We start from the raw sequence: 18,048 nt of genomic DNA on the forward strand, positions 1-18,048 counted from the left end.
AGAGAAGATGGAACAGTGTCCTGAATACACTAGGAGTCAAAACGTCAAGTGCAGGGATGCCTGGGTGGCTCAGTCAGTTAAGTGTCTGCCTTCGGCTCAGGTCATGATCCCAGGGTCCTGGGATTGAGTCCCGCATCGGGCTCCCTGCTCAGGGGGGAGCCTGCTTCTCCCTCGGCCTGCCGCTCCCCCTGCTTGTGCGTGGTCTCTCTCTCACTCTCTCTCTCTGACAAATAAATAAAATCTTTTTTTTTTTTTTAATTTTGAGAGAGTGAGAATGAGAGAGAGAGAGAGAGCACATGAGAGGGGGGAGGGTCAGAGGGAGAAGCAGACTCCCCGCCGAGCAGGGAGCCCGATGCGGGACTCGATCCCGGGACTCCAGGATCATGACCTGAGCCGAAGGCAGTCGCTTAACCAACTGAGCCACCCAGGCGCCCCAAATAAATAAAATCTTAAAAACAAAACATAAACAAACACAAAAACGTCAAGTGCTTACCAAGTTCAGATAGGTAACATAAGTGAATGGGCAGGCAGGATTAAGGCAGCAGGGATTGTTGGAGGTGGTGAACTGGAAGGCCCACGTTCTACCTACAGAGCCTCTCTGCTGGGCAGACAGCCTGGTCTGGAATCAACTTCCATTTGCCGCATCTGCCTGGTGCGTTTGTGCAGTGCACAACCCACACAACCCCACGTGGCTATCCTGACTGCCCACACTGGCCATCAGCGGCATATCTCCCTACTGAAGAGGAGAGCTTGGTTTTGCTACATCCTGCTTTTTCAAGAAAAGCCAGACACTCAGATTTCCATGTAGAATTTTCCAATTTGTCAAACACCATCAAGGCCAAACAAAATCTAACAGACTGGATCTACCCTAGAGTTCTGGTTTGCAGTTCCAATGGCAACCAATCCCTAGGACACATTTCACTCTCTCTCCTTCCCACATGCATCACCAACACGGTCTTTTGCTGAGATTTGACAGGGAAAGACACAATCGTTGATGATCTCTCCCCGCCAACCCCAATAGGCTGCTGCCAAAGCCCAACAGAAAAACCAGATTGGCCGCTGAACAGGAGGAAACAATGTGGGGCTGCCAACAGCGGCCACCCCATGAGATGAATGGATAAAACTTTAATTTATCTAGGCACCTTGCTTTGAGAGAGCCTCCCCTGCCCTCTCGGCTGCCCCGACCCCAAACCCCTCCTGCTTTGCTAATGATAAATGACAAGTAGTGGACCTGATTAATTAAGCTGCCCCCAGTAGCCAGTGGTAAAACCCATGGCCACAAGCAGAGGAGGCATTCAAAGCATTCCTGCGGCCCCCGCCCAGGGCACAGGCCCCCGGCTCCTTCCTGCCCTGGCTAGAGCAGGCCCCAGCGGCCACGGCCTCGCACAAAGGGCCTTCCTAGGAACTGTCTGGGCTCAGCTCTGTCAAATGGAAATCACCCATACGGGCCACACGGTAATTAAACTCCTGCCATTCTTTTGACAAAAAGTGTTCCTCTTGGGACATTCCCACAGGCTGCTGAAGGACTGTCTGGGCCCTACAAACTCCCAGCTGATTACCAAGGGATTTTTGAAGTTGGCCTTGACTGTGGACCAAAAGGGGATGGGAGTTCAGCGGGTGAGGGTGGGGGCGGGAAGTGCCTTATAACAGAATTTCACATGTGGTCTTACAGCTTGAAGCACCAACACCTGTTTCTGCAGGACCAAGACGGGCAGAGATAAAAACAGAGGTTCAAGGCCCTTTTATTTACACTTCTACTGTTTGTTCGCTGATGTGACCCAAGCACCTAAAACAGAGCCTGGTGTCTAGTAGGTGTTCAATAAGTGTTTGTTGACTGATCAGCTGGAGATGTGCAGATGCCAGTTCCGAAAAGCAGCAATAAGGAGCAATTCCTGATTGAGGTCCTAGAACGAGTGGCTTCTAATTGTTGCCACAAGATGGTAGATGTGATAAGGATAGGGGCCCGTGTCTTATTCAACTGATTGTCCCCAGAACCAGGCACGGTGCCCAGCCCAGGGCCTGCACACAGTGGTTTCTTAACAGTAGTTGTTGACCGGACGACTTGGGGGCAAACCACATTCCCGGGCTGGTCTGGCGGAGCCCCACGGAGGTCTGACCTGGCTGTCCTTTGGCAGTGCCTTGAGCTGTGGTAGCATTCGCTGCTGGGGGCACAGCGACCAGGTCAAAAAGCCCCGGAGTCAGACCCGCGGCAGACGTCACAGCTGGAAAGGCCTGAGATCCCAGTGGGCCCCTGACCGGACAGCAAGAAAAAAATGAATGAGCTACAGTGTAGAGACTTCTAAGAAATTGCAACTTCATTTTCCTCCATCTCTCTTTGAGACCCTCACTCTGCCCGGTAGCGGCAAGCAATTCAATCAATGTCAGCTAAACTCAGTCATTTCAGATTTAGATTCAGTCTCTTCAGGGTTTTGTCATGTCCCTCCCCAGGTCAGCTCTTTAGTTCCAGAGGCTTCTGTGGCATCACGGGGGAGTGCTGAGCCAAGGTCACCAGCATCTGTCTTCACCCGTCTCTTGGGCAAGCTCACTCTACCTCACTGGTGTCCGCTACTAAACCCATGTCTTTTTTCCGTGGCCCTCAGTCCACACACTCTGTACCCTCCCCACCCTGCCCAAGAAGCCCTCCAGAACCACTCATCCTTGTCTGGCACCTTCCATGGCCTCCTTGAGGGTGTGGGAAGACCAGCTGACCCCTCATTACCCTAGGGCCCAGGGAGGCCCTCATTGCCCCTGGATGGCATGGTACCCTATTCCCCAACTCGGGGTTCCGCATGGACAGTGGGCGCACAGTGGCCTCTTCTCCCAAATTGGTTAGGAGGATTCCGTTGGTGCTCCCGCCCCACTTGACTATTGTCTTCAGTCTGAGCTGTGAATGCCCATGAAGGGGAGGGTCACCAGCCACAAGGAAATGCAGGGGGAGGGAACACAGGTGACTTGGCAGCATTTAATCCCCTGAATGTCACCCTGGAGGTCAAGAAAGCAGTAAAGGACTCACCCTAGGCCATAAAGCATCAGGCCAAGAGCCCAGGACTTGGTAAATCACTCCTGAGCCCTCCTCCCGAAGCAGGCCCTATCCCAGGGTCTAGCATGTTCAACTGCAACCAGCAGGGTATGTGTCACCTTTTTAAACCATGACTCAAAATTCTCTGACACTCTTCCTCTTGAGATCTAGGGTCTATGTCTCCTTTCCTTGAATATTGTGAGACCACTTCCGTCATTAGAGAATAGCAAAGTGGCACCATGTGACTTCCAAGTCTAGGCCATCCCAGGCCCCCAGCTCCTGCCTTGTTACCTGGAACACTTATCTTTAAAGCGCAAGCTTCTGAGTAAAAAGTCCAATTATGCCAAGGTTGCCATGCTGTGGGGAAGCCCAAACCACATGTGAAGGCCCTGTGGTTGACAGTCGCTGCTGAGCCATCCCAGCCCAGGCACCGGACACTGGAGAGAAGAAGCCCCCAGTGATTTCAGCCCTCGGCCCTTCGAGCCACCTCCAGCCACCTGAGTCTTCCCAACTGAGGCCACAGACATTGTAGAGCTGAGATGAGCCACCCCGTTGGGTCCCAGTCGGATTCCTAACCCTCTGAGTCTGTGAGCCTAATAAAATGGCTGTTGTCTTATGCCACCAGGTTTGGGGCGGTTTTCTCCCTCAGCCACGGATGACTGAGACAGGGTGCCGTCTGGGCCTCTTGGGATCATCTGGTCTCTGATATCCATGCTTCTGCCAACCCACGGGTTAAGCCATATCTGCTCCCACCGGCAGGCCAGCGAATGTGTGAGGGTGACCCTTGTTTTCGGGGACTTGGGCGAATGAAGCTATTGCCGTGCATGGCTGGTAACAAAAGGATATATATTCTGGAGAGGGGGCCCTGGCAGTATCTCAGGGAAGTAAGGGGAGGGAAGTGAGACTGACCGGCAACACACTCCGTTCCTGGCCCTGGCCAACCTCCTTTCATTTATTCAATGAGGGGTCTTTGAGCATCGACTAAGGGCCAGGCCCTGGCACTTAGACTCTGGGACATGGACACAGGCCCATCCAGCAAGAGACAAACATTAAATAATTATTTAATGCGCGTGCCTTGAATGAGAAGGGTAGGGTATCCTGAGAGTGGGCGGGGAGTTACTTCATTCTCGTAACATCCTCCTAAGGTGAGTACTATCCTTTCTATTTTGGAGGGGGGCCCTGAGGCCCAGAGAGGTTTAGTGAGCTTCCCAAGGTCATCCAGCAGGGGAGACATCAGACTGAAAAGAAGCCCAAGCAGGGCCCTCAAGTGTCATCAGAAAAGCCCAGGCACAAATGACCAACTGGGCCGGCTCTGGGAGGGACAGCTGAGCCAGCACCCTCAGACTGGCCGCCTCTGAAGGAGCAGCATGAATCCCCGGGAAGCCACAAGTGCTTGTTAATCCAGCGGGGCCACCCCTGTATTCCCAAGAGGAGGTTGTCCTCTCCTGGGAGGGGTTGATGGGGCTTCTAAGTCCGCTGCAAGGCCCTGGGCGTCACACTGGTCACCTGTTAAATGCAGGCAGGAATACTTGGGACGCCTAACCCATGCCTTGATTTTTAGTCCCAGAGGCCAGGGGTGGGGCATCTGGAGCTGAGGTGGGAGGCCCAGACTGCCTGGAGGTACTACAGGAGAGTGGTTTCAGACTTTGGGGTGTGGAAGAAGCACCCGGAGAACAGGTCAAAATGCTCGGCTCCCACCTGGAGAGATTTGGATTCAGTGAGTCTAGAGTGAAGGCCAGGCACCTGTATTTTTGAGTTCCTCTGGGGTTCTGACACACAGGGTTCACACCCCAGCATTTGGGTACCACTGCCTTAGAGCATCCTCTCTAGTGCCTGCAGCAGACAGAAGCGGAAATTAAGTCAGAGGAGGACTGTGAACAGCACCCTCACCTCTGTCAGAGCCCTCAGCCCTTGGCCCTTGAGAGGCAGATGCGAGGGAGATCCGATGGAGACACTCAGCCTCCGCCTCTGACCCCCACCTCCCGCTATGTCAGATTCCAGGAGAAATCCTGCCTTCCTCTGGGCAGGGGAAGCAGACTGGCTGGATGTGACGCACAGCTCTGCTACTCCCTAGCAGGGGGATCCAGCAGTTTTGATAAGTAATTGGCAGGACATTTTAAAAAATATATTTTTTATGTTTTATCCTCTTTATACAGTCTTTAGAGTAACCAATAGGGGGAGAAGGCTCGGACACTAAAAGAGGCAGGCAGGTGATTAGGCACATAAATCATTAGATAAGTCGGCGGCAGGCTAATGGTTCGATCCCCATGACGTTGGACAACTTACTTGTGCATCCCAAAACTCAGTTTCCCCACCTGTAAAATGAAGCTGATTAAACCCATTTCACAGGGTCGTCGTAGGGACGTTGTAAGGTGGCGTGAGTTACATGCCAGGTAGATGGTGAACATTCAATAAATTCGACTTCCCTCCCTCCCTGAGCATTCGGACCACACAGAGGCCTCCCCTGCTCCTGGCTTTGGCTTTGAGGAGCTTGTGGTCATTGAGAGGATTTCACACTGGAAGTACACACGTTCCAAATTGATACCTAACTGTATATTTTTTGGTGTAAACTATATGTCGACTCTAACTTTAGCCTGGGGGAGCTTTGTTATTTGTTTCCCTTTTGTGAAAGCTATAATAGAGGAAGAGAAAGCCTGGCCTTGTACATTCCAATTCCTAAATACACAATTTACAATTTTCTGGGATATTATTTAAGTTTATTTTAGTTCTGGAGTCTCACCATCTCCATGGGGAGCTTATTTCAGTTCCGGGTGGACTCTAGAAAGGCCTGGAATGTCTCAGAGGGAGGGAAGGACAATCTTCACGTTCATTAAACAGCAGGGCCTGGGGTCTTTGCAGGATCTAGGACTTGGAAGCTTCCCTGACCCCAGCGGAGGGGTCTCAGGATGGGGGCTGAGCTCACACCAAGCTGTTTTTTTCATGACCCAGGGCTTTGGTGGTTGGGCTTCTTTCTGGCTTTGCCATTCTCTGCTCATACTGAGGCCCATGAGGGACATGCTGGACCACGGTCTGACCAGCGGTTCCAGCTTCTCCTCCTCTTTCTGGAGATGATCACAGGCCTCTCTGCTCGTATCTGGCCCCCTGTGTGAAAGACCTGTGACGTTCATCTGCTTCTCAGAGGGCTCAGGGGACCCCTGAAGAATAAATGCCACCAGCCATATGGTCAATGTCTCCCTGTCTCCCACCCACTCCCTGCCCCAAGCCCTGTTCTTGAGACAAGACCTTCTCTGGCCCTCAATGACAGGCCCCAAAGAAGGCCTTGGTCTTGCTGAACATCTTCCGAGGAGGACTTCCGTTCCTGGCCCTGCGGGGAGGGCTGTCCTTGCAGGGGACGGTGGAACGGGGCAGCCCCATGGGATCGCCCCCCCTTGTTCGGATACTAAATTCCTATCCTGGAGTTCCACACTAGGATTCTCAAACTTCAGTGTGCAAAAAAAAACCAAGGGTGTTTTGAAAAGCACCCTGAGGGATTCTGATGCGGGTGGTTGCCTGGAGAAACTCTGGTTTAAAGTTGCTCTAAAGCTGTTCCAAGTTGCTGGATGTCTTTGAACTATTTGAAGCCCCCCAAAAAGGGGGAGCCCTTTACGAAGACTGGTTGTAAAGCAGAAGCTCCACTCCCAAGGAGAGCAGGCTCTGAGCACGTTAATCACAGGAACAGCGACGAAGTGTAGCACCACTGGGCACTGGGCCCTGTTCTGAAAGCTCACAAACCACGGCCCCACGAAGGAGGTGCTCTTCACATTTTCATTTTCCAGACGAGGAAATAGGCAGAGAGGTTGAGTGGGGTATCCAAGGCCCCGCAGCTACCCTGGGACTTCAACATAAGAGTTTGAGAGAGATACAACCCAGGTCCATGTAGAAAATGGCAAGAAGCTCTCTGACCTGAGCCGAGAGCACACAGAAGGGTCATGCGACACACACACCGGTAAAGGTAGTTTGCCACTTGTTGCATAATAAAGAATTTGTCTGGTCTTTGTCCTGGGTTTATGGGAGGGAGCTGCTAAACCCTTGGAATTTCCCTGGTGATAGGATTCTCGGTAGGTCCCTGAGATCACCCTGAGTTTCTGCTAACAAGGTGATTCATGGGGACCCTTGATAGTTTCGGGTTAGGGGCTGGTCATCTGAAAGTGTTGGGGCTCTGAGCCATGTGATACCAGCCTGACCTCCAGGGAGGGAAGGGGGCTGTAGATTGAGTTCAGTCACGTGGCCAATGATCCAATCATTAATGCCTATGTAACGAACCTCCAATAAAAACTCTGGGGAGTAAGAACAAGTTTGGTTGAGGTTTTCTGGTTGATGAACACATCGCAGTGTTGGGAGAGTGACACAACCTGATTCCATGGGGAGAGCACATGGAAGGCCTGTGTGCAGGACCCTCCTGAATCTCTTCATTCGTCTTCTCCTGATTTGCATCCTTTATAAAATAAAACTGTAATTGTAAGTAAAGTGCTTTCCTGACTTCTGTGAGTCATTCTAGCAAATTATCAAATACGAAGGGGTTGAGGGAAACTCCAAATTTATAGCCAGGTGGTCAGAAGTTCAGGTGGCCTGGAGACCCCCCCAAACTTGCGGCTGCTGTCCGAAGTGAGGGCAGTCTTCTTGGGGGCCCTTAACCAGCAGAGTCTAACACTAATTCCAGGTACTGCTGAATTGCATTGTAGTATTGTGATGCTAGATCCATGAATGCCTGATTCAAGAGTTGGACTTTATTGGCTTGGTGGCTGGGAGTCGTAGCCTTATGAGAAGATGATTGTCAGGATTAGTAACTGGGATTCTGGAAGAATAATCTGGCAGAGAGTGAGGCTGGCCAGAGTTCTACCTGAATCTCAGGCATCCAGTCTCAACGCGGGCGTGCAAATGCTGGCTACCTGAGATGCTTCCTTTCCAAAAATAAGGAGCAGCCCACATACATTGGTAGCCTTGGAACCACTTCGGGTAGTCTAGCCAAGAAGCTGCAGAAAATTCTCACTTCTGGGAGCAGAAGGGCAGTTGCTTCTTCCTGGTTCACACTCTGCAGACATCAAAGCTCATGTAAGAGTCCTGCATGCAGACCCAGCCCAAGCCTTCTCTTTAAAACACAATGGGTCTTGGGGCGCCTGGGTGGCTCAGTTGGTTAAGCGTCTGCCTTTGGCTCAGGTCATGATCCCAGGGTTGTGAGATGAAGCCCCACATCGGACTCCTTGCTCAGCCAAGAGCCTGCTTCTCCCCCTGCTCATGCTCTCTCTCTCTCTTTCTCTCTCTCTTGCGCGCACGCACACAAAAATAAATTAAAAACACAAGGGGTGTAGCAGTAGAAATCAAGGTACAGCTTCCCCTTGGGTATATGGGACACCTGGAGCCCCTTTTCTTAAGCTTCCCGTGCTCTCCAGCCTGCTTCTTTGCAGCGACAGCTAAGCGTTGGGAAACTGTATTTCGACATTTCTTGAATATCCTCTGCAAGCTGGGCATAGCACTGCATGCTCCCCCTCACTGGATCTGATTCAGCCTTCACTGAAACTCTTCTCGAGGAGATGACTTAATCTCTGGGCCGAGTGAGTGGAGCCACGAAGTTTGGATGGGTTTTGCAAGACAGAAACCTAAATCCATTTTGTGGCTGCCGATACACATTCCGACTTCACCACATCCGCAGTCATCCCAACCACAAACACAAAAGGTGCTATAAATTCATTTCCATTCGGTATTTCATTGTTTCTGGCATCATTCATTTCTTGATAACTCAGCCGGTCCAAATAGCCCATCCAGGTCTGTCATTGATCCCAAGAGCCCCATCGGGGTGTCCTTGATTTACTGACGGTGTTAGACCTTAATGGCTTACAGCTGTTTCTTTCCATGAACTATATTTTCTCATCGAATTTGATGAGAAAAAATTTTTAGAGAGATGCTCATCAAGAAGTTTAATTGCACTCCCAGAAGCAGTAGGCTTTTTGCATTTTTTAATTTAATCTTTGTATTAAATAATGGTCATCAGAGAAAACTCGAAAAATATGGGTGTATAAAGAAGAAAAAAATGCACCCATAATTTCATGGCCTAGAGATAACTGATGTTAACATTTTGGCATGTTTTCTCTGTCTTTTTTCTTTGCACACACACATGCTTGAACCTACCTGGGATTATCTCTCTACGATTTTGCTCTTGGTCCCAGCAAGCCCAGAGGCATCACCTGGGGGCTTATTGAAAATGCAGAATCTCAGACCCTGCCCCAATCCTACAGAATCAGAATCTGCATTTTAACGAGAGAATTCTGTGTGTAGTAAAGGTCGATGAGCCCTGGTTTACCTCTTCCGTTTGCACTCTGCATTACATTGCAAGCATTTCTGCATGTCATTTAAAAAATTCTCCTATAATATATTTCTAATTGCATAACATTCCATCATGAATATGAACCACAACTTGCTTACCTCCTCTCCTCTTGTCTTCCCTATTATAGGGAACACTCCAGGGAACATCCTTGAATCTACTCAGCTCCCTATCCCTGATGATGTCATTGGAGCAGTTCCTAGAAGTGAAATTACAGAGGCAAAGGCTATGATGTTATAGAATGTTTTTAATGCTTTTGGGCTGCTTGGCATCTTTTGAATAACCTTCCTATATTTGATCAGTTTCTCACCTTGTGAGCTCCATCTCCCCCTGGTAGAAACCCAAACTCACTTTCTCAGAGTTCCTTGAAGCTAAAGGTCAAGGCTGTGATCTGCGCTCCGCTGCTGAGATGCACCAGCAAGGGTGATTCAGAGGAGAGCCAGAGAAGGGGGAGACACCCGGCAGAGTCTGCTCTGGGGGGGGAGCAGGAAGGAGCAAGTGAGGGCCACCACCTTTCAAGGGTCCTGGCTTCTGGGTCCTGGGCCCAGCCTGCAGTGTGACAGTGGGCTTTTGCCAGAAGTCTTACCGCCAGGGGACTTGGTCTCTGGCTCCCTGGGGGTGGGGGAGTTGGCCAGCTCCCTCAAATCCTTAATTTTTATCTGCTTAAACTGGCTATGAACCTGGCAGACCCACAAACATTTTTAAGACTTTTGATAGACATGGCTAAAAACTTTATAGACATTCTTTTTTTTCTTTTACTTATTGAAATTTAGTTTTTTATTTTTAAGATTTTATTTACTTATTTGACAGAGAGAGAGCGCGAGAGCAAGGGGCGTGGCAGGCAGAGGGAGAAGCAGATTCCCTGCTGAGCAGAGAGCCCGATGCAGGGCTCGATCCCAGGACTCTGGGATCATGACCACCTGAGCTGAAGGCAGACGCTTAATCGACTAAGCCACCCAGACACCCCTCCCAAATGATTTTGAATAGCCAAAATAATTTTGAGAAAGAAGAACGAAGTTGGAGGTTTCACATTTTCGTATTTCCAAACTTACTATAAAGCTACCGTAATCCAACAATGTGGTACTGGCATAAGTCAGACACATAGACCAATGGAATAGAATAGAGAGCCCAGAAATAAACTCTCATATACATGGTCAAACGATTTTTGATGAGGGAGCAGGACCATTCAATGACGAAAGAACAATCTTTTCAACAAATGGTGTTGGGAAAATCGGATATCCACGTGCAAGAGAATGGAGTTAGACTCTTACATTAAACCATACCCAAAGATTGACTCAAAATGGATCAAAGGCTTAAACTATAGTTTAGTAAGAACTAACACTATAAAACTCTTAGAAGAAAACACAGAGGAAAAGCTTCAAGACTGGATTTGGCAATGAATTTTTGGATATGACGCCCAAAACACACACGACAAGAGAAAAATAGGTCAATTGGACTACATCACGATTAAAAGCTGATGTGAATCATAGGACACGTGAACAAAGTTAAAAAGACAATCTTCAGAATGGGTAAACAAAATAAATAGACAAACAAAATGAATGACCAATGAATGGGTGAACAAAATGCGGTATACAACGGAATATTATTCAGCCTTAAAAAGGAAGGAAATTCTCACACATGCTACAATATGCATTGACCTTGAAGACAGTACATTAAGTGAAATAAACCAGCCACAAAAGGGCAAATACTGTATGATTCTACTCATGTGAGGTCCCTAGAGACAGATGTAGAATGTCTGTGCTAACGCGGACATGGAACATCTTTGCCCAAATTGATTTTTCTGTATTTAGGATTATCTCTTTTCCCAGGAGGGGAATATTTCTGTGGCTCCTGATGTATATTGCCTGATTGCTTTCCAGAAGATAGGTACCGCTTTATAAGCCCGTGACCCACACAGGGTCATAGAGACAGAAGTAGAATGAGGGGGCCAGGGGGGTGCGGATATGGGATGTTATTGTTTAACAGATCTAGAGTTTCAGTTCTGCAAGATGAAAAGAGTTCTGGAGAAGGACAGTGAGTATGGTGGTACAGCAACCTGAATGTACTTAATACCATTGAACTGTATGTTTAAAAATGGTGAAGCTGATGAATTTTATGTGGTGCGTGTCTTGCTACAATTGAAAAAAAATTTAAGTCAATTGACCATACATGTATGGGTTTGTAGAAGCTTTTTTAAAAATTATTTTTCAGTACATCTTTCCAATGCACCAAGAGTCTCCTATTATTTGTTCCAATCAGCGGCCATACCTGGCCAACCCGACCTAGGATGTGATGATCTTCAACATTGTAGCAGGCTGCCTCCAACCTAGTTGTTCTTTGAACAATAACCTCTCTCCCGTTCCATGCATTCCTGATGCTACTGGTCATTGTGGGGCACTGGCACCCTCCCCTCCCACCCCCCAGCTAGAGCAATCAGACTTGTCCCCCAGGCATTTGGATCTGGAGGCAGTCATCAATGGGGAAGAGCAGTGATTCCTGCCACGGGCATCATACTGCAATGTCAAGGCCTTGTGGGATTTCTGAGAACCCCACCCCATCTGCCCCGGCTCTAAGACTTGCAGACAGCCTGTGTGATATTCACTTATCGATTCAGTTCGGGAACATCTACTAATGATCCTTAAGTCCTGTGTAAATGTATTCAAAGTGGCCCCAGGGGTTAAACATCTGGAGGTTCTCTCTCCAGCAATGGCACTGCTGCTCCACAGCCTGAGGGATTTTCTGTTCTGTATGCTATCAAATATTTAGTTATTGCATATTAATATATGCCAGAAAGAGCACCCTCTTTCAGCCCGTGTGGGTCACGGGATTATAAAGCAGTACCTATCTTCTGGAAAGCAATCAGGCAATATATATCAGGAGCCACAGAAATATTCCCCTCCTGGGAAAAGAGACAATCCTAAATACAGAAAAATCAATTTGGGCAAAGATGTTCAATGTCCGCGTTGGCACAACCACCTGCCTTGCATCCCCCCAGCCTGAGTGGGGAATACGTAATGTAACCCACTTCTTTCTGGTTAAGGTAGATCCTCAGTGTGCCACTCTAATGATTTATGATGTTCCAAGACTCCCTCTCCAGTAGGGATGAGGGTAGAGAAGGGAAAGAGGTTGACGGGCCAGAGAGTCCCACCCACTATATTTACAATAATGAAACTATTACAGACCATCTGATGTTTCAAATGTCCTCTCGCGCAGCCAAGGCTATGACTAGGGCAGGATCCCAGGGGCTGGGGTTGGAGCAGGGAGGGACTCTAAGCAACAGGGCATCAGGTCTGAGGATAGCAGGACAAAGCCAAGGGCCAGTATTAGAGAAGCATTCTGGATCACTTGTTTTTTTTTAATTGGGTATGGCGGGCGGTGGGCGGGCGGGGGGCGGTCTGGAGGGCCGTGGGTCCGGGTCTAATATTTCAGTGGATCTCACATTTAGCCTTCTACCCTTCTTTTCAAATGCATTTGGCATGCTTAGTCCTAGACAGCGAGTCTGACAAGACCCAAAGAGGACATTTGTCTCTTAGCCTTGATCGTGTTAGTACCCCTGGAGAGTGAGCACCACCTGTGTTGCCTTATGAATTTGCACTTTTCTTGTGAGTTTTATAATCATATTTTACCACATTATTGTCTAATAAGAGCATCCAGCTATTCAATGTAAGTATTAAAATAGCTGGCAGATCTTTATAACCCTCTTTTGGCATCCTTTCATTTCATGATATACTAAGAGTCTCAAAAACGGTAGGTAAATCAGGTTTTTCCAGTCTTTGAGAAGGCATCCTCCAAGTTGTCAGATCTGAGGGGTGAGTGCAATGTACAAACCGGGACACAAAGCACAAAGTCTGCAGCTGCGAGGACTCAGGAACAGATCAGGGAGGAAGGGACAAGATTGAGAGCACCAGGACTTGGAGCTTGAGTAGGACCGGGTGCCTGGAGTGGGGGCCTGGCCCCAGGATAGGACACAGTGAGCTAAGGGTGGGGGGCAGAAGACCACAGCCAACCCTTAAGGAAATGGCCCATCAGCTCAAGGGCCCATCAGCTCAAGGGCCATCAGCTCAAGGGCCCAGGCAGCTGTTAGGAATAATGGTTATGAACCCTCTGCAGCAACATGAAAAATGCTTTTGTTATTATGCTGAAGACATCACTTTGTGAACCTTTAACACATGCGTGCACACGCACACACGCACGCACGCTCGCGCAGGAAACAAGACCAGAAGGAGTTACACCTAAATGCAAGCGCACTTGTGTTGACTGAGAGAGGTGGAATTGTGGCTGGGTTTATTTGTTCAGTGTTTTAAAATAAAATAATGGCACAAATCAGGATAACTGAGTCCCTATCTCATCCAGCAGCCCTCAGACCCGTTGGGAGAAGCCCAGGGCACGCCAAATTCCCACAACACGGCTGAGGAGGCTTGGGAGGGCTGAGGGTCTCTCTCTCTCCCTCTCCTGGGGCCCTGAGCCACCTTCCTTGGGGGACCAGGCAGGGATTAGGGGCAGACTTTGAAGCTGGCAAGGCGCAGCTGTGTGGAAGCCAGCATGCTCTGGTTCCTGTCCCGGTTCCAGCTCCTTCGCGGTCAATCTAAAGCAGCCTTGAGGCAGGTCACCCCCACCCCACACATGCCCACATCCCCAGCCAATCATGCCCAAGGTGCCTCCAGGAAAGCGTCTTCCTCACTGATGTGCTGGAAGGAATCTGCTTCCTGCTCTAGCTCCTCGGGAGACCTGCATGGGAGGTCCTCAGAGCCTGGACCACGGCGGCACCCCACCCTTGGGCCTGAGCCCCCCACCATCCCCTCAGCTCTTCGCAGCATTCCCGGGAAGGCAAGGAGACTTTCTTGGGGCCAAGGTGTTTCTGGACCTCTGTGTCCAGGCCAGGCTCCTGGCAGGGCTCCACACCTCACCTCTACACTTATGCCCACTGCCTTCTCCCTGGCAGCCCGCCTTCAACCCTTAAGGGAATGTGGGAACATTTAAATCCCATAGGATTTAAAAGCCCCTTGAGGGCTTTCAGTGAAAGCAAAATATGACCTATAGGAACCTACAAATATTTTTATAGTAATTATTATTAATAAACTATGTAAAAGTCATTGATTTTTCTGTTAGAAGAAACAGAAGTTTCTTCTATTAAAGAATCCAACTCAAACTATAAAAAGCAGATTCAGCCCAGTCAGAGTCAACCTGCTATGGTGAACTGCCTGCATCAGAATCACTCGCAGCTTTTGGTCCAAAATGCAGATTCCCGGGCTCATCTCCAGAGCCACCCGATCAGAATCTCAGGGAGGTGAGGACTGGGAATCTGAATTTTTAGCAAGCTCCCCAGGTCGTTCTGGAAGACAGAGTTTGAGTGGCTTCTGGGCTGAGGGAGCCCCTGGCTCCCTGGCCGAGACCCCACACCCTGAGCCAGCAGGCACTCCTGGTCCCCAAGAGACTCTGAGATCTGGGGCTGTGGAAAATGCAGCAAGCAATGGGAGCTGCATTACGGGTTTGTACCAAGTCCTCTGGGAGCACAAGAGAGAGCGGGACTCAGAGAGAGGAAAGACCTCTGGGGGAACAGGTCTCGGGACCACATCACGAAGGGGAAGTAGAGGTGACCAGCTAAATAAGGGGGCAAGGGTGTTCTGGATCCAGGGCACAGTACGCGGGGGACACGCTGGGGAAGTGTAAATCGCTCAGGGCCAGGGCACGGGGAGGGGAGCGAGCAGAGGAGGCTGGGGGCTGGGTGGGGGCAGCTCTGCGCACTGGTTCCGTTAAGCTTCCCAGAACCCCTTTCTCCATAGGGGCCCGGGGCAGATTTGCTCAGAAGAGGAACTTCCAGGAGGTTTGGAAAACAGAAGAGAGGCAGCACCACGACTCTGAGGGTTGCCTCCAGCGGGTACTGCCAGAGACAGAGGCGGGGTTTCCCCCCCCCACCCCGTGCCAGCTCATCCTTCCCCTCCTCTGGGCCCCATCCCCGCCCACGGGCGTTGCTGAGCAACGGCTCCCACAGCCCCTCCATTGGCTGCCCTCCCGCCCCCCTTGGGCAGCTGGACGTGCTTGGCTTCTCAAATTTCTCTGCAAGCTCCAACTTGTCGCCCATGGCAAGACTTTCCCTGATTGCCCCCATCTCCTTTCAGAAACATCACTGATTTCAGCTCGCCCTACATTTGGGTAGTCTCATGCCTATAATAATTCCTTTATTCCCATATACGTTGCTGCCCTGGCTGGACCCTTTTCAGTCCTTATCATGAATCCCTTTTTAGGAGCATCTCTGTAAGCATCTCCCCGCCCCCCCCCAACACACACACACACACACACACACACACACACACAGAGCTCACCTGGGGCAGATCTCTTAACATCCAGGGCTGAAGAAGGAGAGGGCCCCCTTACCCTCACATGTTAGGAGAGCTCTGCCCTCTTTCAGGCCACCTGCCAGGAGGAAGAGGAGGTGGCTTTCAGTGGAGGGGCTTCTTCAGCTGCAGGTCCTCTCCAGAAGTCCTGGGGGGCTTTGCTCTGGTTTGTACTTCTGGAAAGCCGTCAGGCCTGCTCCAAGACAAGATCAGACAACAGGTTGTCTAGGGCTCCTTTTCCCCTCAGGGGCCTCTAAACTCAAATGAGTTTCCCTCCAGGGAGATCAGATCTTCCCGGCCGGGATTCCAGGGGGGACATGGCTCAGTTCATATCCTTCAAGTCTGGCGGCTCCTGAGTGTCCAAGTCACGGGACTTTCAAGTCAGGGTCTTTCTTCTCTGCAGTCCTGGGCATGACAGCCAGCCCCTGTCCCTGGGATTTGGCAATTAAAGAGCACCATAGCAAGAGCAAAATGAGGGAAACTACAACCTGCCGTGAGAATACCCGGGGCGGGGGAGGGGGCCCCTAACTCAGGTGGGGAGGCTCAGAGGGGGCTTCCCGGAAGAAGTGATGTAAGCCGAGGGGAGAGCAGCAGGTGAGGCAGGTGAGGCAGGAGAGGCTTTTGGGTGTGGGGCGAGCTGCCTGAGAGCGGGAGATGGCGGGGAGCTGGGGCTGCGGGGAACTGAATGGGGCCCACTGCGGCACCTGGGAGGTTGCCAGGCAGCGGGAAGACAAGGAGCTGGAAAGCTGGGAGGTCTGATCACGTCTGGCCCAGGGCCTGGCTGAGGTGAGGGCTCGCCACTCTGGGGCCAGAGTGTTAAGCAGAGGAGGGGCCGAACGAGATTCTGCTTCTCTGAGAAACTGGCTTGGAGGAGGTAAGCCCAGAAGCGAGAGAACCTCAGAAGCCAGGACAAGGGGAAGGTGGCTGAACCAGGGGGTGGCACTGGAGGGAAATGAGGGGATCAGAGGGACATTAGACGCTGGAAGGAGGGAGAAACCGTGTACGTACCTGGGGACCGGTGGGTCGGATGCAGGGGATGAGGGGGGCAGGAGGAGTCATGGGGGACCCCAGGCGTCTGGCTGGAGTCCCTGAAGGGTTGCAGGTGCCCAACTGGTCAGCCCCGAGAGCAGAAGCTGCAGTGTGAACAGTATCATCGGTAAAATGAAGTCTCCAGTGAAGACGTGACTATCAGAAAAAAAAGGGGGGAAACTAAGGTGATTGAGGGAAGGGAAGCATCTCGTGCATGAAGAGACTAAGAATGAGAAATAGAAAAGTTCAAAACATTTTTCCAGGTCTGGGGTCTCTCACCCCTGCTCCAGGAGGAGGGCCATGTGGGCCGACGGAGGCTCGAAAGTGTTCAGGATGTGGTATTTCAGTGACATCTGCCGTGGTGGGTTAACAGTGGTAGCAGGGGACACTAATACAAAATGACAAATCATGATAAGGGTTGGGAAAGAGAACAGCAGGGTCCTGTTTCAAAGGGGAAGAGGTCAGGTCTCTGAGGAGGTGACATCTGAGCTGAGATTGGAAGGCAGAGAATTCAGGAAGAGGGTTCCAGGCGGTGGGAATAGCATCACCTTACCAGGGGTGATGCTTTCAAGGAATGGAAAGAGAGGCAGTGTGGGTGGAGGGGGGGCCAAGGCTGGGGGGGGGGGCTGGGGACACTGACAGAGGGAGATGGGCTGGAGAGGAGGTGGGGGCTGACTGTGCAGGGCTTGGAATATTTTAGCAAAGTCTGGACCAAATGGTGCCTCGGGGCCCTTGTCACCCCAGGTTTCAAGGACATTCTTCCTGATTTCCCTCCGTCATAACAGGCTCTGGAGTCTGCTGAGAAGAGGGGCCACTCAGGCTCTCTTGAAACAGGTGACCCAGAACACGCCCCTCGGTGCCCTGCAAACTGTCCAGCAACAGTTTTAGAAAAGTTCCCTTCTAAATTCAACTTCTCTTAGCCAAGCTGCCCAGGGAAAAATAAGTCCCCACAAATAGCGATCACCGGCAAATAAGGAGAGTCATTATCTTAAATTGAGACTGGTTTCTAAGAAAAAAGAAAAAACCCAAATGCCACTGGCCAAAACCTCACCCCCACGGGCCCCCAGCACATACGTGAGGATGGTAGCTCACCGCCCTCCTTGCAAGTCCGGGGCTCAACATGGGCTTCTGTGTAAAGGGAAGGAAACAGGCAGAGGAAGGAAGGCCAGAGATTAGAGAAGCTGACAGATGTAAATAGCCCCGGAGGAGACACACTGTCCCGGCGCTCCTCCCCAGGGAGCCTTTTGTACCGAGGAATCTGGTTGCCTGAATGAAAAATGATATCATTTATTTCTTTAGTCAGAGCTGAGCTGTTTTCTTCAGACATAGAAATAACTTAACACCAC

The 18,048-nt window shown here is 50.5% G+C and overlaps 1 long non-coding RNA gene across 1 annotated transcript; it reads right to left on the reverse strand.

Annotated features, from left to right (window-relative positions):
- Nucleotides 1-1,745: 1,745 nt before the first annotated feature.
- Nucleotides 1,746-17,815, reverse strand: LOC113908202. Its single transcript, XR_003515385.2, has 5 exons — nt 17,777-17,815; nt 16,682-16,858; nt 15,662-15,866; nt 9,440-9,537; nt 1,746-2,251 (listed from the first exon to the last, which is right to left on the reverse strand). It is a non-coding gene; the product is annotated as an uncharacterized LOC113908202 (long non-coding RNA).
- Between the last annotated feature and the right edge of the window lie 233 nt (nt 17,816-18,048).

The sequence above is a fragment of the Zalophus californianus genome, chromosome 16, assembly GCF_009762305.2.
Source record: "Zalophus californianus isolate mZalCal1 chromosome 16, mZalCal1.pri.v2, whole genome shotgun sequence".
Classification (NCBI taxonomy): domain Eukaryota; kingdom Metazoa; phylum Chordata; class Mammalia; order Carnivora; family Otariidae; genus Zalophus; species Zalophus californianus.